This window comes from Eptesicus fuscus, chromosome 21, assembly GCF_027574615.1.
Source record: "Eptesicus fuscus isolate TK198812 chromosome 21, DD_ASM_mEF_20220401, whole genome shotgun sequence".
NCBI classification, from domain to species: domain Eukaryota; kingdom Metazoa; phylum Chordata; class Mammalia; order Chiroptera; family Vespertilionidae; genus Eptesicus; species Eptesicus fuscus.
In genome coordinates, this window is record NC_072493.1 from 19,719,177 (window position 1) to 19,744,539 (window position 25,363).

Here is a 25,363-nt window from a genome sequence, read left to right on the forward strand (position 1 = left end):
TGTGAGCATTAGCAAGTTGATTCAAACATAGGAAATTGAAAGGGCATACAATAGCCAAGACAGTCTTGAAAAAGTAGGAAAAAAGTTGGAGAATACTGAAGATTTCAAAACAGTGGCACTGACAAAAAGAATAATAAAATAGAATACAGTTCAGAAAGAACCACATCCTATCTAATAAAGAGGGAATATGATAATTGACCATCACTTGGTCACAAAGAATGGCTGCACCCACAGCTGAAGCCAAATACCCACAAGGAGCCTTAGCTAGCAATCAGCAGGGACCTGAAGCTACGCCCTCCCCCGCCCCCATAGGGCTTTGACAGGAGACCTCAAGCCGCGGCTTCTGCCCTGGCATCAGGCTGGGGGACCTCAGGCCATGCCCCCTGCCCTGGCACCAGGCCAGGGGACCTGAGGTCATGCCCCCCACTGGGCGGGGCTTGATGGGGACCTCAAGGTGAGCTTCCCATCCTGGTGGTGGGCTAGGGGACCTCAGGCTGCTCCCCCCTGCCCCAGCGCCAGGCTGGGGGACCTCAGGCCATGCCCCCCACTAGGTGGGGCTTGACAGGGGACTTCAAGCTGCGACCCCCACCCCGGCACCAGGCCTGGGTACCTCAGGCCACACACCCCGCCCCAGCACCAGGCCAGGGGTCCTGAGGCTGCACCCCCTGCCTGGCGGGGCTTGACAGGGGACCTCAGGCCATGCTCCTCACCCAGCGGGGCTTGACAGGGGACCTCAAGGTGCACTCCCAGTGCTGGGTTGTGGGAACTCAGGCCTCGTCCCATGCCCAGGGGGGCTAGATGGGAGACCTGAGGTTGCACCTACCTGCTGGTGGGGCTTGACGGGGGACCTGAGGCTGTGCCCCCCTCCCGGTGCCGGGCCGAGGGACCTGAGGCTGCAACCCCCACATAACAAGGCTTGACGGGGACCTCAGGCCATGCCCCCCAACCAGCAGGGCTTGACAGGGGATCTCAGGCCATGTCCCCAACCTGGCGGGGATTGATGGGGGGAACCTCAAGGCATGCCCCCCATCCTGGTCTGGGCTGGGGGACCTCAGGCCACGCCCCCCATCCTGGCACCAGGCCCGGGGACCTGAAGCTATGTTCCCTGCCCGACCAGGCTTGATGAGGGTGGGACTGGCCAGGTCTGGATCTAGGCCAATGGGACAGGGGGCCAGCCGGGTCTGGGTCTCATGCAATTTTGAGGCACATGTGGGTGGGCGGGGACTTGACTCTGGGTCCCATGGTGCGCCCCAGACTCTGACAGGAGGAAGGTTTTCATACACATTTTACTAATTTTCTTTCATCTCTGACATTTCTATTTTATAGAGAAAGGGCAAATAGCAATATTAAATTATTTCCTTTAATTAATCCCCTTTTAATGTGCACGAATTTCATGCACCGGGCCACTTGTCTATAATAAAAGAGTGGTTGGAAGGAACCAAGATGGCGACATAGGTAAAAACACCTGAACGTGCTGTCTCGCATAACCACATCAAAACTACAACTAAAAGAAAAAACGGGTATCATCTAGAACCATGGGAAGGCTGGCTGAGAGGAAGTTCTACGGAAGAGTGAAGATATGGAGGCATGCGGAAACAGGCTGGCAACTGAGTACGCTGTGGTCTTTTTCAATCTGAAGGGAGATACAAACTCCCGACTGCTTTGAATTCCTGTACCAGGTGAGACTCTGGGGACCCAGGCTCATACAGGGAGAAACTGGACTGTCTGGCATCAGGCCGGAACACAAGGGTGGCTTTCTCTCAGAGGTGGTCTCAGCATTCATTGTTCCTGCACGGGGCTGCGGGACACAGAGAACCAAGGACCTATCCGAGGCAGAGCAGACTGGCAGCCATTGCAGTTTGCTCTGCCCAGTGATTCCCTGAGACCACGCCCAACCGAATTCCCTGAGACCACGCCCCACCCAAGCAGTACCCAGATGCATTTGCATATGAATGGCCTGGCCTTTTGCAACCTAACCTTATAAACTGCAGCAGGTTCAAAGAACCCCAGAGCTTCCAAAAGAAGACCTAAGGCTCATCAGCAGCCTGCATTGCTTCACAGCTGCACCTCACCTAGGCACCCCCAAACCCCAAACTAAGAGGAGGAAACTGCAGATCTCTCTGTAGCTTCTGCTGGGTGGCCTCAGGCAGGGGTTGACTTAGTACCTCCTTGGAGATCCAAGAGCCAGTGCACCCAGGGGTCAAAGTGAGACCACACCAGATTACAACTCTTCAGATACATAAGACACACTCAAGGGGCAGACTCAGTGAGTGCCAAAGCCCACTGAAGCAAGTCCTTCCCCATAAGGGTGTCTCCAACACAGCAGTTCTCCCATTGTAGACACAACTGGCCCTCACAGCTAATTGGTCTGGAGGTCAATTCCGCCCAGTAATACCAACAGCAATCAAGGCTTAACTACAAGACTGTACACACAACCCACAAAGAGGTGCACCAAGAGCGTCCGCCTCAGGTGACTGGGGAAGCTGAGCCACTGGGCCCTATAGGACACATAGCACACAAAGCCACCCTATCAACACAGGGAAGCAGCCAAAATGTAGAGACAATGAAACATGTCACAAATGAAAGAAGTGGAGGAAAGCAAACTACAGGATATAGAGTTCAAAACCACAGTTATAAGTTACTCAAGGATCTTCTAGAAACCTCCAAGAAATTTAGTGAAACCCTCAAGGATATGAAAAAGGACCTATTAGAAATTAAGCATACACTGACTGAAATAAAGAATAAGAGATCCAACAGCAGACTAGAGAATCCCAAGAATAAGTCAAACATTTGAAATACAAAGAAGCAAAAAGCCGAAACCGGTTTGGCTCAGTGGATAGAGCGTCGGCCTGCGGACTCAAGGGTCCCAGGTTCAATTCCGGTCAAGGGCATGTACCTTGGTTGCGGGCACATCCCCAGTAGGGGGTGTGCAAGAGGCAGCTGATTGATGTTTCTAACTCTCTATCCCTCTCTCTTCCTCTCTGTAAAAAATCAATAAATATATATATATATTAAATAAAAATAAGCAAAAAACACTCAACCGGAAAAACAAAAAGAAAAAAGAATACAAAAATTTGAAGATAGTGTAAGGAGCCTCTGGGACAACTTCAAGTGTACCAACATCCAAATTATGGGGGTGCCAGAAGAAGAGAGAGAGCAAGATATTAAAACCCTATTTGAAGAAATAGTGACAGAAAACTTACCCCACCTGGTGAAAGAAATAGACTTACAAGTCCAGGAAGCACAGAGAACCCCAAACAAGAGGAAACCAAAGAGGACCACACCAAGACACATCATAATTAAAATGCCAATGGCAAAAGACAAAGAGAGGGCCTCCTGGTGCTTACCACAGGCTGTGTGCTTACACTGTACAGAAATAGGAGGCATAGTAAACCTACCCCATATACACCTCAGCTCAGGCTCTTTGTCTGGTCTGAATTGTGAATGGGGAGACATTGAAAAATAAAAAACACAAAGAGAGAATATTAAAAGCATCAAGAGAAAAACAGTTACCTACAAGAAAATACCCATATGACTGTCAGCTGATTTCTCAACAGAAACTATGCAGGCCAGATGGGAGTGGCAAGAAATATTCAAAGTGATGAATAGCAAGAACCTACAACCAAGATTACTCTACCCAGCAAAGCTATCATTTAGAACTGAAGGTCTGATAAAGAGCTTCACAGACAAGAAAAAGCTAAAGGAGTTCATCACTGCCAAACCAGTATTATATGAAACTAGGGGCCCGGTGCACGAAATTCGTGCACTGGGGTTGGGGGTCCCTCAGCCCAACCTGCCCCCTCTCACATACTGGGTGCCCTCAGGGGATGTCCTACTGATGGCTTAGGCCCGCTCCCCACACTCCTTTGTGGGAGGCAACCGGGCTGATCAGGGGAAGGCACCAGCCCCATCACCCTGCTACTGCAGCCACTGCCAGTCACCACAGCCACCAAGGTGTCTTCATCAACACGGACTCCAGTCCCTTCACCAAGAAAAAATGGCAACTTTCTTTAGGCATTTTCAAGATGTGTCTTTCAGAGGATATGCATTTCTTTTTTTTTAATCCTCACCTGAGGGTATGTTCCCATTGATTTTTAGAGAGTGTGGAAGAGAGAGGGAGAGACAGAGAGAAACATAAATGTGAGAGGGACACTTTGATTGGTTGCCTCCTGTATGAGCCCTGACCATGGGCACCAGGCTGGGGGGCATGCAGGGACCCCTGGGCCGCACGCAGCGGTGGCCGCTGGGGGTCTCCACACACCCCAGAGGCCAGCAGCTAGCCCCCCATCATGTGCGCCAGGCTGGGGGCATGGACCCAAACTGCCTCTTGGTGCTGGAGCATTCCCAAGCGGCTGGGGGCACTATGGTGACACGGGATGTTCCCGCCCCGCCCCCAGCCCCTTGGTGCCTGCACCTATAGGCTCAAAGTGGCCAGGGGGCGTTCTGGGACCCCTGCCACTCAGGACCTAAGCAAGGGGTCTACAGGCTCGGACTGGCCTGGGTCCTGAGGATGTTTGCGGGACCCAGCCCCTTGGTGCCTGCACCCTTAGGCTCCAAGTGGCCAGGGGGCATTCTGGGCCCCTGCCGCTCAGGACCTAAGCTCGGGCCTACAGGCTCTGAGCAGCTTGGGTCTGGAGGATGTTTCCCAGACCCCAGACCTCTGCAAGTGTTTGGGGGTGGGAACATTCCGCGGGAATGCTCCCACCCCGCCAAGGCTCCCAGTGGCCAGGGGGCGTTCTGGGGCCCCTGCCGCTCAGGACCTAAACGCGGGCCTACAGGCTCTGAGCGGCCTGGGTCCAGAGGATGTTTCGGGACCCAGGCCGCTCAGCACCCGCATATGCAAATTAACCGCCATCTTGTTCGCTCTGATTGGCTGTGGGCGTAGCGGAGGTGCGGTCAATTTGCATGTTTGTCTATTATTAGGTTAGATGCTGAAAGGTATTCTTTAAGAAGAGGAAGAAGAAGAAAAAGGTAAAGATAAAAATTATGAACAACAAAGTGACAACAAATACATACCTATCAACAATCAAAGTGACAACAAATAAATACTTATTAACAATCAAGTGAATCTAAAGATCAAGTGAAAAAATATCTGATGAAGAGAATAAATTGGTGAATATAATAGAATCAGGGGCATAGAAAGGGAGTGGACTGATAATTCTTGCGGGGGAAGGGGGTGTGGGGAGAGACTGGACAAAAATCGTACACCTATGGTTGAGGACAATGGGGGAAGGAGGGGAAGGGCATTGGGGGTGTGGAAACCGGGTGTAGGCAAGCTATGGGGAAAAAAAAGGAACAACTGTAATAATCTGAACTATAAAGACTTATTTTTTTAAAAAGTGAAAAAAAATTAATTTTACAAAAAAAGAGTGGTTGAATAAACTATGATAAATCTATATACTGAAATATTTATTATGCAACTATATAAACAAAAGCTATGAATATCTCTTTGAATTGTGATGGAGTAATATCCAGTATACGGTATATCATTAAGTGAAATAAGCAATGTTCAAAACAGTATGCTATTTTTTCTATTTTATTTTTCTTTATTTTTATTGTTGACACTATTACAGATATCCCCATTCCCTCTTCTCTCCCCCCGCCCACCCCCCCCCCCCGCACCCAGCCCCTGCTCCTCCTTTCCTCTGGCCATCACTGTGGTCTGTGTCTATGGGTTACGCATGTACTATATGTTCTTTGGCTAATCCCTTCACCTTCTTTCATCCCTCCCTCTCCCCTCTGACAGCTATCAGTCTATTCCAGAGGTATCCATGCCTCTGTTTCTATTTTGTTCCTCAGTTTATTTTGTTCATTAGATTCCACATATAAGTGAGATCATATGGTATTTGTCTTTCTCTGAGTGGCTTATTTTACTTATCATAATAATCTTCAGGTCAATTGCAAAAAAGAGGTCATTTGAAAAAATACATGTTCCTATTCATTTGTGCAAAATAAAAAGCATAAGGACAAAGCAGAAACTAATGAGATTGATTATTTATAGGGAGTAGACAGGAACCCCATTTTTTCATACTCAAAATACTGTGACATGCAACAATCAACCAGGATGTGGGCGAACCCAAAGTGTACACACAAAAAGCTAAACATATAAAAAATGAGTTAAAAAAACTACACTGAAGAGGAAGGCAAAGAAAAGAATAAAATTGGAAACAGTTTTTGATCATATACTGTAAGGTTAAAGAAAAATTGCACAGAAATACTTTACTGTAGTTAGTAAATTTGTTGTTTTTTAAAAAATGTATTTTTTATTGATTTCACAGAAGAAGGGAGGGGAAGATAGAAACATCAATGATGAAAGAGAATTATTGATCGCCTGCTTCCTACATGCTCCCTACTTGGGGTTAATCCTACAACCAATTCTGCTCTAACCTGGAATAGAACCACGACTTCCTAGTTCATAGGTCGATGTCAACCACATAGCCACACAGGCCGGGGTAATTTTGTGGTTTTTCTAATATGAGTTAGCAATTCTGAAACTACTTTACACATATTCTAGAGTATGAGTAAAAAGAAAAAAATGACACTAGAATCAGGTTTCTCATTGTTGGAGAAAGGAGTTACAAATAAGGAAATGGTCAAACTTGATGAGAAACAATTCTTCTTGGGTGTTACATGTTTCTGCACATCTTGCCATTAGAAGTACTAGAGCTACTATGATGTACTATTTCTCCAAGATGTTTATGTAGTGAATAGCCTTGAAAGACAGAGATATTCACTCTTCAGAGCAAAGGGAAGGCATGCTTATTGCCTATTACATAAGATTCAGGGTCCCTAAATGCATGGGAGCACACAAATACCTGTGTATTTACATCACCCAATGGGTGCAAGCGAACCAATGCAAGGCAATGTTGACACTTTGCCTTTTGCTATAAGCAATAAACTGTCTTTCATTTCTGACCTTAAAGTCTCACATCTTCTACCAGCAACTGTGAAGCTGGGGCAAGCTAACTTGTTAACATACAGGTAGGGTAAAATCTCAGACACTTCGCAGTTCTTGACAGAATCCTGTGGTACTGGGTTGGAACTGAAAGTATAAATTAGTGGCTTTTTAATGTATACAAATTAATAGGTGGGTAGAGAGATATAGACGTGTATATTCTAGTTTTGTCCACTGACAAAAACTAGATCAATTACACCAAGGTAGCAATGAGTAATTCCATTGGTAGATAAACTCATGCACTTTTACATACCTTATATAAAAGAATGTTTGCACAGCATTGCTTATAAAGTAAAACAGACTAGAAATAACTCAAATCCATCAATACTAGAAAGGATGAGAAATAGCCCAGTTGGTGTGGCTCAGTGGTTGAGCATCAGCCTATGAACCTAGATATCACAGGTTCCTTGTCAGGCACATGCTGGGGTTTCAGGCTCAATTAGGGGGGAGAGGGGGGCGGAAAGGGAGGAAGGAGGCAGCCAATCAATGTTTTTTCTCTCTCATCGATGTTTCTATCTCTATCCCTCTCCCTTCCTCTCTAAAATCAATAAATACGTATTTTTAAAAGGAACCACTATTATATCTAATACGGAAAATTCTCAAAAACATAGCTGTACAAATAAGCAAAAATAAAAGATAAAGGAGAGCATTCATATAAAATTTAAAAACCAGGGAAAATTACAGTATAATGCTTAGAGAGGTATAAATAAATGAAAAAAAACAACAACACTCATACATTTATCCAGTCTCGCAAATCACATAACCACTATGGGAACATAAAGCTAGAAGTAACCCACAATCAAAGCAACAGGGCCGCACACCCAGGGCTTCAGGCGGTCACAAGCACCGTGTACCTGTACTTGGTCGCAGAGTCACAGTCACACTAAACACAGATAAAACCACAAAGTATTCACAGGGACCCTCACTTGCACTCTCCACAGCACGGGTCACACAATCACACACCCCGACGGGGACAAACGCACAGTCACACACCCCGACGGGGACAAACGCACAATCACACACCCCGACGGGGACAAACGCACAGTCACACACCCCGACGGGGACAAACGCACAGTCACACACCCCGACGGGGACAAACGCACAGTCACACACCCCGACGGGGACAAACGCTATCACATCCCCCGAGCCAAAAGCTCTCCACACCTGCACATACAAAGCTGCACGTGGCTCCAACCACGCGCGCACACACACACACACACACACACACGCACGCACGCACACACGCACACACACACACACGCACGCGCGCACACGCGCACGCACGGGGTACCGTCCCGTCACACCAGCAGTCGCAGGCTCCCCGACTGCGCTGCCCCCGGTTATAGCAAGTCACACCCACACGGTCAGTCTCCACACAGACGAAATCACACCCTATAAATCTGACCCCCCGGGTGCAAAGCCTAGGCTCCAGCCCGCCCTCTCCGGTGTCCTCACCTCAGGCCTTCGGAGCTCCGGAAGCAGCAGAGCCCCTCCGCAGAACTGCAGCGGCGGCTGGGGTAGACCCGAGGGTCCCGCCGGCGCGTGACTTAGAGGCTGAATTAACGCGAGAATCCCGTTATGCTGAGGAGTCCTCTGGGCAATGCAGTCAGAGACCCACCTGGGGCGGGCAAGATGGCTCCTGAACGTCAGGATTTCTGTCCGAGCCTAACTGCGTCCCGGCCGAAAGGACTGCGCCCCTCATCCCACGGCGCACCGGAGGCTTCCTTCGGGGAGCCCGGTGTCCTAACGGCCGTGGCTCCTGAAAAAGGCCACTCCGACGCGTTCCGTGGGCTTCGTTCCCTTCTCCGCCGTACCAGCCAGCAGCGGGAAAGGCTCGGGAAGAGAAACTAGTTTCCAAGGAAAGATAAGACGGCGCACCGCGGCCCTTCTGGGAAGTGGAGCTGGGGCTGGAAACGCGGTGGCTGCGCCGTTTGAAATTCACCCTGATTCTTCTCAGCCTGCTCCAGCTGCGCCCCGGACATTTCTGGGAGTGCCGCTGCGCCCCAGGAGTGCACAGGTTTCCTGAGCCGCTCTTTTGGCCTTTGTTCCGAAGTAACTTTGGCTTGGGGTTCTTCCCTCGAGAGGAGCTGTGGGACCTAAGTTTCTGAGTCCCAGAGCCCGACCGGGAGATGAAGGAGAGGCAGACTAGGAACCTGCAAAAGGACTGGGGAGGCTGGTGAGGAGGGATTGCTAAACGTGAACCGGGATGGGGAAGGCCAAAGAGGAGGAGTTTCCGAAATTGCGAAAGAGGCTGGCATTCTGAGCTGACTTGTATGAAATGTCTTGGCCTGAGGAGAATAGCCAGGGATGAGGCAAGCTTTGCTAGAAAAAAGAGAGAGAGAGAGAGAGAGAGAGAGAGAGAGAGAGAGAGAGAGAGAGAGAGTTGGGCGTCATAGAGAGGGAGAAACTGGATTCAGAATTTTGTGTGGGTGTGTGTAATTGAAAGTTTAAATAAGTATCACTGTATATATCACAGTGATTGTATTTTTTAATTTGATGGGAGAAAGGTTATATAATTGAGCTAATAAATTATTTAATATATTTTTATAGATTTTAGATAGAAATATAGAGACAGACTCATTGATTGGCTGCCCCCTGCACGCCCCCTACTGCGGATCCAAGCGCCACCTGGTCTTGTACCCTGAGAGGAATCCAGCCATGACCTCCTGGTTCATAGGTCTGTGCTCAACCACTGAGAATAGGGGGAGGAGGTGAGAATAAATGATTTAAAGCGTGTAAAACCTGAAGCATCTGTATAGAATAGAAATAAAAACTGTTGTTTTCTTTAAAAAGAAAGCCAGAGGCTGGGTGGAGGAGGCAAAGGAGAGGAAAATGGGAACATCTGCAGTCAACAATAAAAATAAAGACAAATCATGCCCTAACCAGTTTGGCTCAGTGGACAGAGTGTCAGCTTGCGGACTGAAAGGTCCCAGGTTCAATTCAGGTCAAAGGCATGTACCTTGGTTTCGGGCACATCCCCAGTAGGAGGTGTGCAGGAGGCAGCTGATCGATGTTTTTCATCGATGTTTCTAACTCTCTATCCCTCTCCCTTCCTCTCTGTAAAAAAGCAATAAAATACATTTAAAAAAATACTATATAATAAAAGAGTAATATGCAAATCAACTGTACCTCTGCTATACCCACAAGCCACACCCACCAGCCAATCAGGAACCAGTATGCAAATTAACCCAGCCAAGATGGCTGCAGCTACGGAGAGAGCAGGAGGCTTGGGTTGCCCCTGTCAATGGAGGAAGCCAAGCTTTTCTCCTGCCCTGGGGGGCCCAGGCATCCGCTCAAGGCTACAAAGTTTCAATTATAGAAGATAAGTAAATCCCAGATACCAGGGCCTCTGCTTGGGTCACCGGGGGGCATGGCCAGCCTGCAAACCACCACAGGCCCCTTGCCCAGGCCCCTCCACATCCCAAGGGAACCTCCACCCTGATCTGGGACACCCTTCAGGGCAAATCAGCCGGCTCCCACCCATGCACCAGGCCTCTATCCTATCTAATCCTATCTAATAAAAGGATAATATGCAAATTGACTGCCACTCCAACAAACAAGATGGCTGCCCCCATGTGGTCAAGTTGGCTGCCCCCATGTGGACACAAGATGGCCACCACAAGATGGTCAGCAGGGGAGGGCAGTTGGGAGGGACCAGGTCTACAAGGGAGGGCTGTTGTGGGCGATCAGGCCAGCAGGGGAGGACAATTGGGAGGGACCAGGCCTGCAAGGGAGGGCAGTTGGGGGTGATCAAGCCTGCAGGGGAGGGCAGTTAGGGGGTGATCAGACCAGCAGAAGAGGGAAGTTGGGAGTGACCGGGCCTGCAGGGAAGGGCAGTTAGGGGTGACCAGGCCTGCAGGGGAGGGCAGTTAGGGGTAACCAGGCCTGCAGGGGAAGGCAGTTAGGGGCAAACAGGCTGCAGGGGAGTGTTTAGGGGTGATCAGGCTGGCAGGCAGAAGCGGTTAGGGGCAATCAGGAAGGCAGACAGGTGAGCAGTTGGGAGCCAGCAGTCCTGGATTGTGAGAGGGATGTCCGACTGCCCGTTTAGGCTCGATCCTATCTGGATCGAGCCTAAACGGGCAGTTGGACATCACTCGAGGGGTCCCAGATTTGAGAGGGTGCAGGCTGGGCTGAGAAACACGCCCCCCCCCCAGCCCACCCCCGTGTACAAATTTCGTGCACCGGACCTCTAGTAAAATAATAAAACAGAAAGCCAATCCCAAGGAACTTGTTTATTAAATGGAGTGCTTGCTCTTGCTTAGACTTCAGACTGGAGACAGCTTTTCAATCTTATGGGTTCTTTTCAAGTCTTGTTGAAGAGGGTAAGTTTAAGTGATGTAAGCCTAGGGTCTAAGGGGACAAACAAATTTGTGAAGTCCTGGACTAAGAAACAACTTTAAAGTTTGAAGGATAGTGTCAACCACTGCATAGAAAAGAAGTAAATTAGGCAGTGTTATTCCCATTCTTAGAAGAAAAAAAACATGGCCTACAGAGATCAAGGAATGTAAGTTTGAGTTCCTCAAGGAGACTCTTCCAATTATCTCCAGGCCAGATGAATTTTGTTAGGTATAAAAATAACTTTTCTAACTGCAAAGATGCTGTCTCCAAATATTTTATTGAAGTTACTTTTAACCTATTCTTTAAATTGATTTTAGAGAGAGGAAGGGAGAAAGAGAAACGTTTTGTTGTTCTACTTATTTATGTACTCATTGGTTGATTCTTGTATGTGCCCTGACCGGAAGATTGAATGGGCAATTTTGGCATATGGAGAGGACTCTCTAACCAACTGAGCTATCCTGGCCAGGCCTCATTAGTTGATTCTTTTATGTGCCCTAAAGAGGGATGAACCCATAAACTGGGCCAACCAGAGAACACTCTTAAGAAACTGGGCCGATCCGGGTGAGGCCTCGTGCGCCTAGGCCCGGGTGAGACCACGTGCCCCTGGGTCTGGGGGAGGCCAGGCGTCCCTGGGTCCGGGTGAGACCGAGTGTCCCTGGATCCGGGTGAGGCCTCGTGCGCCTAGGCCCGGGTGAGGCCACGTGCCTCTGGGTCTGGGGGAGGCCAGGCGTCCCTGGGTCCGGGTGAGACCAGGCGTCCCTGGGTCCGGGTGAGACCATGTGTCCCTGGATCTGGGCGAGGCCTCGTGCACCTAGGCCCGGGTGAGGCCACGTGCCCCTGGGTCTGGGAGAGGCCACGCGCCCCTGGGTCCAGGCGAGACCATGTGTCCCTGGATCCGGGTGAGGCCTCGTGCACCTAGGCCCGGGTGAGGCCACGTGCCCCTGGGGCTGGGAGAGGCCAAGCGTCCCTGGGTCCGGGTGAGACCATGTGTCCCTGGATCCGGGTGAGGCCTCATGCACCTAGGCCCGGGTGAGGCCACATGCCCCTGGGTCTGGGAGAGGCCAAGCGACCCTGGGTCCGGGTGAGACCATGTGTCCCTGGATCTGGGTGAGGCCTCATGCACCTAGGCCCGGGTGAGGTCACGTGCCCCTGGGTCTGAAGGAGGCCAAGCGCGCCTGGGTCCGGGTGAGACCATGTGTCCCTGGATCCGGGTGAGGCCTCGTGCACCTAGGTCCGGGTGAGGCCACGTGCCCCTGGGTCTGGGGGAGGCCAAGCGCGCCTGGGTCCGGGTGAGACCATGTGTCCCTGGATCCGGGTGAGGCCTCGTGCACCTAGGTCCAGGTGAGGCCACGTGCCCCTGGGTCTGAGAGAGGCCACGCACCCCTGGGTCCGGGCGAGACCATGTGTCCCTGGATCCGGGTGAGACCTCGTGCACCTAGGCCCGGGTGAGGCCATGTGCCCCTGGGTCTGGGAGAGGCCAAGTGTCCCTGGGTCCGGGTGAGACCATGTGTCCCTGGATCCGGGTGAGGCCTCGTGCACCTAGGCCCGGGTGAGGCCACGTGCCCCTGGGTCTGGGAGAGGCCAAGCGTCCCTAGGTCCGGGTGAGACCATGTGTCCCTGGATCCGGGTGAGGCCTCGTGCACCGAGGCCCGGGTGAGGCCACGTGCCCCTGGGTCTGGGAGAGGCCAAGCGTCCCTGGGTCTGGGTGAGACCATGTGTCCCTAGATCCGGGTGAGGCCACGTGCCCCTTAGTCCGGGTGAAGCCGTGCCCCTGGGTCTGGCCGAGACCAAACCAGAGGGAGTCGGACCTCCGTTACCACCATTTGTCCACCATCCAGAGCTGAGGGGTCAGTGCTGACATGTACACATAAGGAACTGGTGGACATTGAAATTGGGTCTCAAAAGAACTGTTGGTCCAGAAAGAAACTCACTACAGACTGATTCATTTGCCTGTCAGCATAACTATTATTGCTTGTCTCACATTCAGTTCTCATAAGTATATATCTAGTGACATATGATCTCGCTCATCTAGGGGAAATGATGAACAACATAGACTGAGGAACAAGAACAGAACCAGAAGCAAGGAGGCATCGATCGGACTATCGGGCCTCAGAGGGAGGATAGGGGAGGGTGGGGGGAGGGGGAGAGTTCAACCAAAGGACTTGTATGCATGCATATGATCCTATCCAACGGTTAAGTTCAACAGGGAGTTGGGGCATGCGTGGGGAGGGGGGGATGGGAATGGGGGGATGAGGACAAATATGTGACACCTTAATCAATAAAGAAATTTAAAAAGAAAAAATAAATAAATAAAGTCACGGAAAAAAAAATAGTCTGCTGGAATTTTGGTAAGGATTGATTTGAATCTATAGAGCAACTTGGGGAGAATTGCCTTTTATCAAAAGTGTCTTCTGATTGATGAATATGGAATGTTTTTCCATTTATTACACCAGAAAATTGTTGAGAATATATCTGGAAAAGCTGAGCACGTTCTTTTGGGTGCATACATGGAAGGGGAAGAGCTGGATCATGTGCTAATTCTATTTTTAATATTGAGGAACTGTTAGACTGCCGCGACCCATTAGGAAAGGGTCCTAATGCCGCGACCCTTTAATACAGTTTCTCATGTTGTGGTGACCCCCAACCATATAATTATTTTTGTTGCTACTTCATAACTGTAATTTTGCTACTGTTATGGATCGTAATGTAAATATCTGTGTTTTCCGATGGTCTTAGGTGACCCCTATGAAAGAGTTGTTCGACCCCCAAAGGGGTCGCGACCTACAGGTTGAGAACTGCTGATTTTTTTAGTTTTTTAACTTCTTTCAACAATGTTGTGTAGTTTTCAGTGTACAGTCTCTTACTTTGTTAAATGTATTTCGATGTGTTTTGTTCTTTTTTATGCTACTGTAAATGGGATTCTAAAATTTATTGTTGTATTTTTCATTGCTAGTATAGAGAAATACAATTTGTTTTTATATATAGATCTGGTGATCTATAAACTTGCTGAACTCACCTTTTAGTAAGACAATGTTTTGTAGGTTCCTTATGGTTTTTTATATACAATGTTATTCCATCTGTGAATAGAAATGGTTTTATTTCTGGTTTTCAATCTGGATGACTTTTATTTCTTTTTCTTGACTAGTAGCCCTAGTTAGAACCTTCAGTAAAATGTTGAATAAACATGATGAGGGTGGAAAAAAAAAAAAAAAAAAGAAACTGGGCCAGGGCTAACATAATCTTCTGTAATAATAAAAGGGTAACATGCTAATTAGACCGGACATCTTCCAAACATCTTCCTGACGAAGCTGGGGCCAGAGGGAAGCCAGCCCGGGTCCCGGGTGCCTGCTGATGGCCAAAGGAGGGAAGCCCGGATCCCGGGTGCCAGATGGAAGCCAGTACTGGTGGCCAGGGGAAGGAAGGCCTACTCTTGCACAAATTTTCATACACTGGTTTTAAAGGGAGAAAGTAAGGTAGTGGGTATAAAATTTGTTTAAATAAACTTCATATATACAAATAAAACCTTGCAGTACAGTTAAATGCTTAAGAATAATCAGCAATAAACAAAAAAATAAGTTTAATACACAACTGAAAGGCACAGAAAAAACCTCAGTCAATGAAAGAAATTATACTATACTAGTGGCCCAGTGCATGAAAGTCATGCACCAGGTCTCTAGTGTTTAGATAAACAAATACCATTGTGTTACAATTGCCTACAGTATGCTGTACAGGTTTGTAGCCTAGGAGCAATAGGGTATATTACATAGCATAGGTGTTCAGTAAGCTGTATCATCTAGGTTTGTGTAAGTACAGGCATACCTCAGAGATACTGTGGGTTCTTTTACAGAACACCACAATAAAGCAAATATCACAATAAAGTGAGTCACAAGAATTTTTTGGTTTCCCAGAGCATATAAACATTATATTTGCACTATAGTCTATTAAGTTATATCTAAAAAATGTATATACCATAATTTTAAAATACTTAATATTGCTAAAAATGCTAATCATCATCTGATCCTATTGGAAAAATGACAGCAATAGACTTGTTCAACACAGGGTTGCTACAAACCTTAAACTTCAAATATTGACACTAGCCAGCAGTTAGAGCATTTGCCCTTTCTCTATAATAATAATGTCAGAGATGAAAGAAAATTAGTAAAATGTATATGAAAATCTTCCTCCTGTCAGAGTCTGGGGCACACCATAGGACCCAGAGTCAAGACCCTACCCACCCACATGCGCCTCAAAATTGCATGAGACGTAGACCCGGCCAGGCCCCTCCCCCCCATTGGGATAGATCCAGACCCAGCCGGTCCCACCCTTGTCAAGTCCTGCTGGGTGTGTGTGGGGGGGTGCAGTCTCAGGTCCCCTGGCCTGTTGCCAGGACAGGGGCGTGCCTTGAGGTCCCCCGTCAAGCCCTGCTGGGTGTGGGGCACATCCTCAGGTCCCCCGTCAGGTCCCAGTGGGAGGGGGCCTCAGCCTCAGGTTCCCCGTCAAGCCCCGCTGGGCAGGGGGCGCTGCCTCAGGTCCCTCGGCCTGGCACCGGGGCAGGGGTGTGTGGCCTGAGGTCCCCTGGCCCAGCACCAGGGTGTGGGGTGCACCTTGAGGTCCCCCATCAAGCCCTGCTGGGAAGGGGATGTGGCCTCAGGTCCCCTGGCCTGGCGCTAGGGTTGGGGGCATGGCCTGAGGCCCTGGTGCCAGAGCAGGGGGCGTGGCCTGAGGTTCCCTGTGAAGCCCCATGGGGGCGGGGGGGCCCAGCCTCAAGTTCCTGCTGATTGCTTGTTAAGCCTCGATATGGGAACTTGGCCTCTGCTATGGGTGCAGCCATCTTGTGTTACGGAAACCCCTGCCTCCACTGTGGGCGCCACCATCTTTGTGGTGTAGTAATGGTCAATTTGCATATTCCCTCTTTATTATATAGGATCCTTGAATAAAAGTCTGTAACACAAACATATCATTTTAAATAGTTTGTGAATTTAACATGATCCCATTTAAAATATATTTTTCTAAATAGGGATTTTTCTAAAGTTTAAGTGGGAAAAAAAGGTAAGAATAGACAGTACGTATACTTGGGCAGAAAATGCAGTATGGGGCAATTGGGGCTAATCTTACCAGATAACAAACCATACCCTTAAACTTCAAATATTGACACTAGCCAGCAGTTAGAGCATTGGCCCACAGACTGAAGGATCGTGGGTTTGATTCCGGTCAAGGGCACGTACCTCAGTTGCAGGCTCCATCACTGGCTCAGTTGGGGTGCATGTGGGAGGCAACCAATCAATGTGTCTCTCACATAAATGTTTCTCTCTCTGTCTCTCCCCTTACTTCCATTCTCTCTAAATGTAAATGGAAAAATATCCTAAGGTGAAGATTAACAAAATAATCCTATAGCTACACTAATAAAAGAGAAAGATGCAAATTGACCGTACCTTCACAACGCCCACCAGCCAATCAGGAGTGAGTATGCAAATTAACCCAACAAAGATGGCGAGTTATTTTGCATACACAGGCGCTGAGTGGCTGGGGCAGGACACCTGCATTGTCGCCATGGCAACAACACAGGTGTTCTGCACTGTCCCAGCCGCTTGGGTCTCTGGGCAGCGTGGGAAGGCAGGAAGGCAGAGCTTAGCCCTGGCCAGTGTGGCTCAGTGGGTTGAGTACCATCCCATGCACTGAAAGGTTGCCAGTTCGATTCCTAGTCAGGGCACATGCTCAGGTTGTGGGTTCAGACCCCAGTTGGGGTGCATACAGGAGGCAACCAATCAATATTTCTCTCTCACAATGATTGGTGTTTCTCTCTCTCTCTTTCTCTACCTTCTTCTTTATCTAAAATCAATAAAAATACTTAAAAAGAAACATAGCATTAAAGATAAAAAATGGTACACCTGAATACAGCACTTACCAATAATGGAGCTTACAGGTCAGGAAGTTGCTCTGGGTGAACTAAATTAGTGCTAACTTAATGTGAAGGTCTAGGATATTATCATATACAACTGTAGATTTCATAAACACTGCATACTTAGGCTACAAATTTTACACTTTTTCAATAATAAGCTAACATTAGCTTAATGTAACTTTTTACTTTAAAAACTTGAAAAGTTTTAACTTTTTAAATTTTTGTTTTAATCCTTACCCTAGGACCGTGGTCGGCAAACTGCGGCTCGCGAGCCACATGTGGCTCTTTGGCCCCTTGAGTGTGGCTCTTCCACAAAATACCATGGCCTGGGCGAGTCTATTTTGAAGAAGTGGCTTTAGAAGTTTAAGTTTAAAAAATTTGGCTCTCAAAAGAAATTTCAATCCTTGTACTGTTGATATTTGGCTCTGTTGACTAATGAGTTTGCCAACCACTGCCCTAGGATATTTTTCCACTGATTTTTTTTTTTTTTAGAGAGAGTGGAGGGGAGGGAGTTGGAAGGGGAGAGATAAACATCGATTACAGGGATTGATTGCCTCCCATGCACATCTCAACCAGGGCTGGGAATTGAGCCTGCAACCAAGGTGCGTGCCCTTGACTGTGAATTAAACCTGTGTCCTTTCAGGCCATGGGCTTTAACCACTAAGCCAAACCAGCCAGGGCACTTTTGATTCTTTTTTAATAATACTTAGCTTAAAATAGTTTATAGCTATAAAACAATATTTATCTTTATATCCTTATTGTAAAAGCTATTTTCTTTTAATTAAAATATTTAACTTTAAAAAGTATTTGTTAAAAATAAAGACATAAATACACACATTAGCTTAGGCCTACACAGGGTCAGGATCATCAATATCAGTGTCTTCCACCTCCACATCTTGTACTACTGAAAGGTCTTCTGGGTAATTCCATACATGGAGTTGTCATTTCCTATAACAATGTCTTCTGGAATATCTCATGAAGTACCTGCCTGAGGCTCTTGAAATGTCACTCTTTTAAAAAATATGTCCATGGTAGTTTTTTTTTTTTCCATCATAGACCATGAACATTCCTATTAAAGAAAACCTTTCGGTGTTGGGGTCCATGCTTTCAAACATTTTATGAAGCTTGTTGAGGTCTGCAAAACCCCCTAAACCCTCTACTATAAATTTTCTTCAGGTTCTCCTCCTCTAGTTTTATTTCTCTAGCCTCTTCTTCAGCTATGTACTCCACTCTGTTATGACTACAGTGTCACTAGGTTATAGGAATTTTTCAGCTTCATTATAATCTTACTAGAGGCCTGGTGCATGAAAATTCGTACACTCGGGGTGGGGGGGGGGGCCTTCAGCCTGGCCTGTGCCCTCTCGCAGTCCAGGACCCCTCGGGGGATGTCCACCTGCTGGTTTAGACCTGCTCCCCGAGGGATCAGGTGTAAGCTGGCAGTCAGACATCCCTCTGGCAGCCCAGGAACCCTCGGGGATGTCCGACTTCCCACAGGGCCTAAACCACAGTCAGACATCCTTAGCACTGCTGAGGAGGTGGGAGAGGTTCCTGCACCACCGCTGCACTCGCCAGCCATCAGCCCGGCCTGTGGCTGAGCAGAGCTCGCCCTGTGGGAGTGCACTGACCACAAGGCAGCTCCTGCATTGAGCATCTTCCCCCTGGTGGTCAGTGCATGTCATAGCGACTGGTTGTTCCACTGTTGGGGTCAATTTGCATATTACCCTTTTATTATAAAGGATGCACCACTGTCACATAATGTGGTCCACTGCTGACCAAATCATCGTTATGTGGATTATGACTGTATTGATATATCCAACTATTATTGTACAAGTATTTCTCCTTGCAGTCCTATCATATTGTTTCATATATCTTGAGGCTCTGATGTCTGGTATATATGTTTATTATTCATATATTTCTTGGTTGATATATCCCTTTCTCTTTTTTTTTTTATATTTTATTGACCCTTTACAGAGAGGAAGAGAGAGGGATAAAGAGTTAGAAACATCGATGAGAGAGAAACATCAATCAGCTGCCTCCTGCACACCCCCTACTGGGGATGTGCCCGCAACCTAGGTACATGCCCTTGACCGGAATCGAACCCGGGACCTTTCAGTCCGCAGGCCGACGCTCTATCCACTGAGCCAAACCGGTTTCGGCGTTATATCCCTTTCTCTTAATAGTTTTTTACTCAAGTGTCACTTTTTTTTTAGTAAAGCTATTCTGCTCCCTTTTGATTACTATTTGCATGGACTATCTTCTTCCATTCTTTTACCGTCAACCCGTTTGGGTCTTTAAGTCTAAAGTATCTTGTACATAGCATACTTGGGTCATTCTTTAAAAATCCATTTTGGCAATCTCTGTATTTTGATTGAAGAACTGAATCAATATACATTTAATTACTGAAAAGAACTGCTATTTTGCTGTTTTCTGTATGTCTTCACAGCATTCCCTCCTCATTTTCTTCATTATTGCCCTCATTTTTTATATTTGTGACGTATTTTGATTCTTTTCCAGTTTTCTTTTGTGTTTGTCCTATGGCTATATCTTTATTAGTTACTATGGGGATGACATATAACATCCTAATGTTATAACAATCTAAATACTAACTTACCTAGTCACATAAAAAATTCTACTATAACTCTGTTCTGTCACTAGTGTCAAAATGTTCCATCTTTATACAGTGTATGTCCAATAACGAAGATTTATAATTATTTTCACAAATGTATTGTCAATTCTATAGAAAATAAGTGGAATTACAAACTTAAATTACCCCCGATTCTCCTCCAGGCCAGAGATTATCTATTGTGTCTCCACTAATAATCTCTTGAGCCACTTATCTATGGGTTTGTAGTCCACTTTATAGCTTTTATGAGCAGTACCTACTCATTTCCCCCCACCTGCATTCTGATTAATGCAAAACAGGTGCCTTGTATCAGTCCTTCATGTACCAAGAAAGATTAGAAAAAATGTATACAATTTGTAAACACAATCTGCTTTGCTCCCTCCAGTTTGAGGGAGAAATGGGTTGCTGCCTGCTCAAGACCAAGATCACTGCCATGCTGGGGAGCAGTGGGACAAGAGTGAAAATGCTACAAAACTTTATTAACATTTGAAGATGGCTTTTTCTTTATTGGGCACTTGCTTGTTCCTATAAACCTGTGACTACTTTCCAGGGGTACTACAAAGTTAGTTCAAAAAGCTTCTGTTTTATTCAGTTTGTGGGGAAACAATAAACTGGAGCTTTTTCATTTAACATTTTGGTGATGTTGCTCCAAGAATGATATTTGTCACATATTTCCTGTTTCAATTATTCTTATTTTAAAATGAAGAAATTGGGGTTTACGGAAGTTTTATAAATTCCCCAAAACTATAGAGCTTGTTAATAAAGTTAGGATTACACTCTCCTAATGATAAAGTGTCTTTGTCTTACCGTATATTAGGAGCATATAACCTCATATCTGACTGGCATACAATTAAGCAGGAAATGATTGTCTTACCTTGGGTGTTCCAAAATCAAAGTGCTGGCAGATTTGGTTTCTGATGAAGATCTACTTTTTGGCTTGTAGACAACTGCCTTCTCTCATTTTATGTTCACATGGAGAATCTCTTTCTCCCTCTTATTAATATTCCCATCATGAGTGTCCTACCCTCATGATATAATCTAAACCAAATTACCTTCCTAAAGCCTCACCTCCAAATACCATCACACTAGCAATATGAACTCTTGTAGATGGAAACAGTCAGTCCATACAGGGACTTTTCTTATTCACCCATATATTAGACCTTTCTTGAATATAATGGTATTAAGCAGAGATGGGCTGCACATTACTTTGTTCAGAATCCTTCTGCTGAAGGACATGCATCACAATTTCAACAAATGGGAAGGCACTGTTTGGGGGCAGAAATGCAGTATCATAAATGTCACTTCTCCCCAAATAAATGTATAAATTTAATGCAATACAAATTAGGATACCAAAAAGTTTTTCTAATTTGAGAAAACTATCCTCATTTATGTAGAAATAAAATTAACTTAGAGTAGGCATTAACAGTGTGAAAAACAGCAAGAGGGATTTAACTCTTATTCTACAATATGTAAACACAATATGGCTAATGTTAAACTAATTAGCTGAGGTCCTGGAAGCTGTGGTATTAGTATAGGAACAGAAAAATAGATTAATGAAACAAGAAAATATAGAAATGTCTTGGTATTCTGGTAAATAAAAATATAAGATAGTTTCAGTTGAGTGAAGGAAAGATCATATGGGTAAATGATTACATAGCAAAGTTTCAATTCAATAGAAAAAGGATTAAGCACAGGTTTTTCCCACTGATCCATATCTGGAAAGATGACCTTAGATTTTACCTTTCTACCACAGCATCCTTGAAGAAAGTAACATTGTAAATCCCTCACCTGTAGCCTTTACCTGGATCGGGAGATCTGTGAATTGGCACATAGACATTGACAGCCTATGTGACTAAAGCATTTTAAGTCTTGAGGAAACCAAGGTAGTGGAGTGGCTTCCCTATGCTTAAGTAGATATCAGTCTTCCAACTGAGTGTGCCACCATCACATGGGGCATATATGTACTGGTGGATTATTATAAAATGCCCTGGATGAGAATGTTAATGTTTCCCAGTGCTGAGGTCCTGAAAGCTGTGCTTGCTTGGACAGTTGCAGGACTGTCTAATAAACATATTGTGAAGGTGTTTTCTTATCAGGATAAAGCTGCCAATAAAACTAATTCAGGGTTAAAGCCTATTCAGTTTATTTAATTGCTAGATCAAATCTGTGATTGTGCTGATGTCAGTGCTGTGTGATTGGCTGTTGAACATATTAAACTATTTTACTGAATTGTGCTTGTACAATGGAAACCCATCTGGAAGAAAATAACAATGAACCTCACTTTATATGACATTAAATTCTACATGCATTACATATTTACATACTGAGATAACCAAATTGCAAGGCAAACTAAGAAATAATATATGCATTCTAGATTAAAAATATGTATTTTGTTACGTTTTATTTTATTTCACTATTTATTCCCTCTATGCCCTCTTCCACTTCCAGCCTCCCCAAAGTATCTTCCTAATTCATAAACTTAGAAAAAATTAGTACATATTCAGTTACACAGAAATTTAATAATATTTTAATGGAAAAAATCACTTTTTTATAACAAAAATTAGACAAATTCCCAATAGCTAATATATGAAGAGGTCTTCAAAACTGTAAAAAAAAAAAACATAATCCTTTAGGAAAATGGGTTAACAATATCAAAATTTACAAAGAAGCAAATCCAGGAGCAGGTGAGGTTTATACTCATCAGACCAGCATGAATTTGAGCATGTTAATACCATCTATTGCAGAGCTACATGTCTTTTCATCTATTTTTAAATTAAATTTATCGGGGTGACATTGGTTAATGAAATTATATAGATTTCAAGTATACAATTTTTGATACATGAACTGTATATATTGCATTGTGTGCCCACCGCCCTAAGTCATATGTTCAGTTACATATATTTGACCCTCTTTGTGAATTGGCACATAGACACTGACAGCCTATGTGACTAAAGCATTATAAGTCTTGAGGAAACCTTCCCTCCAGTTACCACAATACTGTCTTATTTGTTCATTTGTTACTTTCAGTTTTATATCCTACATGAGTGAAATTGTGGTTCTTGACTTTTTATGTCTGACTTTCACTTAATAGATATTCTCAAAATCCATCCATCTTGTCACAAAGGCAGTATGTATTTCATCTTTTCCTATGGCTAAGCAGTATTCCATTCATTTATGTAGAGCGTTTCTTGTCTTTTTTAAATTGACTGACAGTATCTATTAAAATTTTAAAATAGCATATATCCTTTGATATGTCTAGCAACCTGTTGCCTATAATCTACCCTCCAGTAATAAAAATACCTACATGTAAGGGTATTTACTCAAGTTTGTTTGTGGTGACAATAATTAGCAACAAGATGAATCAATAAGGAGATGGCTGAATAAATTTACAGTGCACAATATCACAGAAACTGTGCAGCAATTACTCATCTTACTTTACCTGACAGTTATAATTATTCTTTTTGTTTTTCAATCCTTATCCAAGGATATTTTTTCCATTGGTTTTAGACAGAGTAGAGGGAAGGAGAAAAGGAGGAGAGAAACATTAATGTGAGACACATTGATTGGTTGCCTCCCACATGTGCCCCGACTGGAGCTGGGATCAAATCTGCAACCAAGGTACTTGCCCTTGACCAGGAATCGAATCCACAACCCTTTGGTCTGTGAGTTGACACTCTAACCACTGAGCCAAACAAGCCAGGGCTATAATTATTCTTGTTGCTGGGTCTTGGCACTGGCCACTTATAGGCAGCAAAAGGTAGTCTTCCTAGTTTGGCCTGACTGGAGTTCCTCGTTCTTCTGGTGACTTGAAAGGTGCACAAGCACAAGGGCAGAGCACGTAAGGAATATGAGAGAATGTTTAGTGAAGACTGAAATAGAAGAAAACTTAGATTCATGTAGATATCATGCATATTGTTTGGGTAGATTACCTCAGAAAATCAAGCACTGGTATTTATAATCTTACTTCAAGACTAACCTTCAAAGATGCTAATAACAAAAAGTGCAGTTCTCTAGTTATATTAGCATTTTATTATTTTGAGTTTAAAAGAAATTGATATATATAAAATTAACCTAAGGTTTAAAACTTACTCATTTTTATCACTATTAACAAAGAGCATTAACAGATTTCTACCTGTCAAATTGCTGTGAAAAGGGATCAAGCATCCATTTCAAAAATCCTAAAAAAGGATTTGCTGCAAAAAAAAAAAATACTGTTTAGGTCCATCTCTCTTTTCAGCACCCTTTTCTCTAAGGAAACAAACAAATGGGAATTGATTACGTCTGGCAGAAGAGAGAAAAATACTAGTGTGAGGTTAAAATTGAGGCTAAACCATAAGAGTGGATGTTTTACTCAGTGCCATATTAAAAAATGTAAGAGCAACATGGCTTCCTCATTTTAAAATGGTCTATTTTCCATTGTCAATACTGGTTATATGGGGTATTAAATTTTCTGATGTTTCAGTGAAAATGAATTCTTTCCCTCTACCAGGTCTGTGCATGTATTATTAAATATAATCCTTTCATGTATGTGATTCAACCAATCTGTTGCAAAATTATGCTATAACTTCTGAATAGAAACCACACACAGTTATGTGACATGTGAGAGTAAATTTAAATAATTGGATCTATTAAGCTGCCATCACAATTAAAATTTTTTTCATATTTAAAACATAGTTTCAGAAGTATTTTTAATAAAAATCTGATTGGGAATGTGAGTCCATTTTAATATGTACTTCATGTACAGGTTCCCTACTCTTATCTCTGTCATTTTTAATTTTCAGAAGTTTAAAAGAAATAGAACAAAAAAATAAACACATATATTGCCACAACCCAGAATTAACTAACATTTTATTATGGTTACCTGGAATTTTTATTTCTTTTTAAGGATAGATGTTTAGATACAAAACTGAAGTACTCTTTTAACTACCATGCTTGATCCCACTTCCCTTCCACTACCTTTCTTTCTGGGGGCAACCACTTTTGGGAACTGAGTGTGTATCCTTGCAATCCATTCTTCATAGTTTTTTATCAAAATATCCATCCATAACCAATGCTTACTACTGGTGTTGGTTAGTGGTGACTTAATTCAAATTTACACAGATATTTTTTTTCTTCACTCTACATACTTTTTCAGATGTTTCCTTGTTAAATATATTTAACTTGTACTTAACTACTAGAAAATATCCTACTGTGTGACTATATCATTTTATTCAACCATTTCACAAGAGACAGACATTTGTTTCCAATATTTTGCTAATATAATTCATGATCCAATGAATATTAAGGTACATGACTCCCTGGGTACATATTATGTTTCTTGGGTATACGTATATATACTCAAGAGAGAGTATTCTGGAATAAATTTTAGAAATTCTTTCCTACTCCAAGGTTTTAAAAACATTCTCCTATAAAACTCTTATATTACTGTTTCACATTTTGCATTCTAGTCTTCAACATTATTGGATTTCATAATAAGTAAATATTTTAATGTATGATGACAGCAAATATCTTAACCCTTTGTACTCGCTTGCTTTTTTCTCGATTCCTT

The 25,363-nt window shown here is 44.7% G+C and overlaps 1 protein-coding gene and 1 non-coding gene across 2 annotated transcripts in view; one reads left to right on the forward strand and one right to left on the reverse strand.

Annotated features, from left to right (window-relative positions):
• ZNF566 (zinc finger protein 566) overlaps positions 1–25,363 on the reverse strand; it is an 87,614-nt gene that overhangs the window by 30,665 nt on the left and 31,586 nt on the right. The window lies entirely within an intron of this gene.
• On the forward strand, positions 3,331–3,458 carry LOC114230991 (small nucleolar RNA SNORA51). Its single transcript, XR_008555051.1, has one exon. It is a non-coding gene; the product is annotated as a small nucleolar RNA SNORA51 (small nucleolar RNA).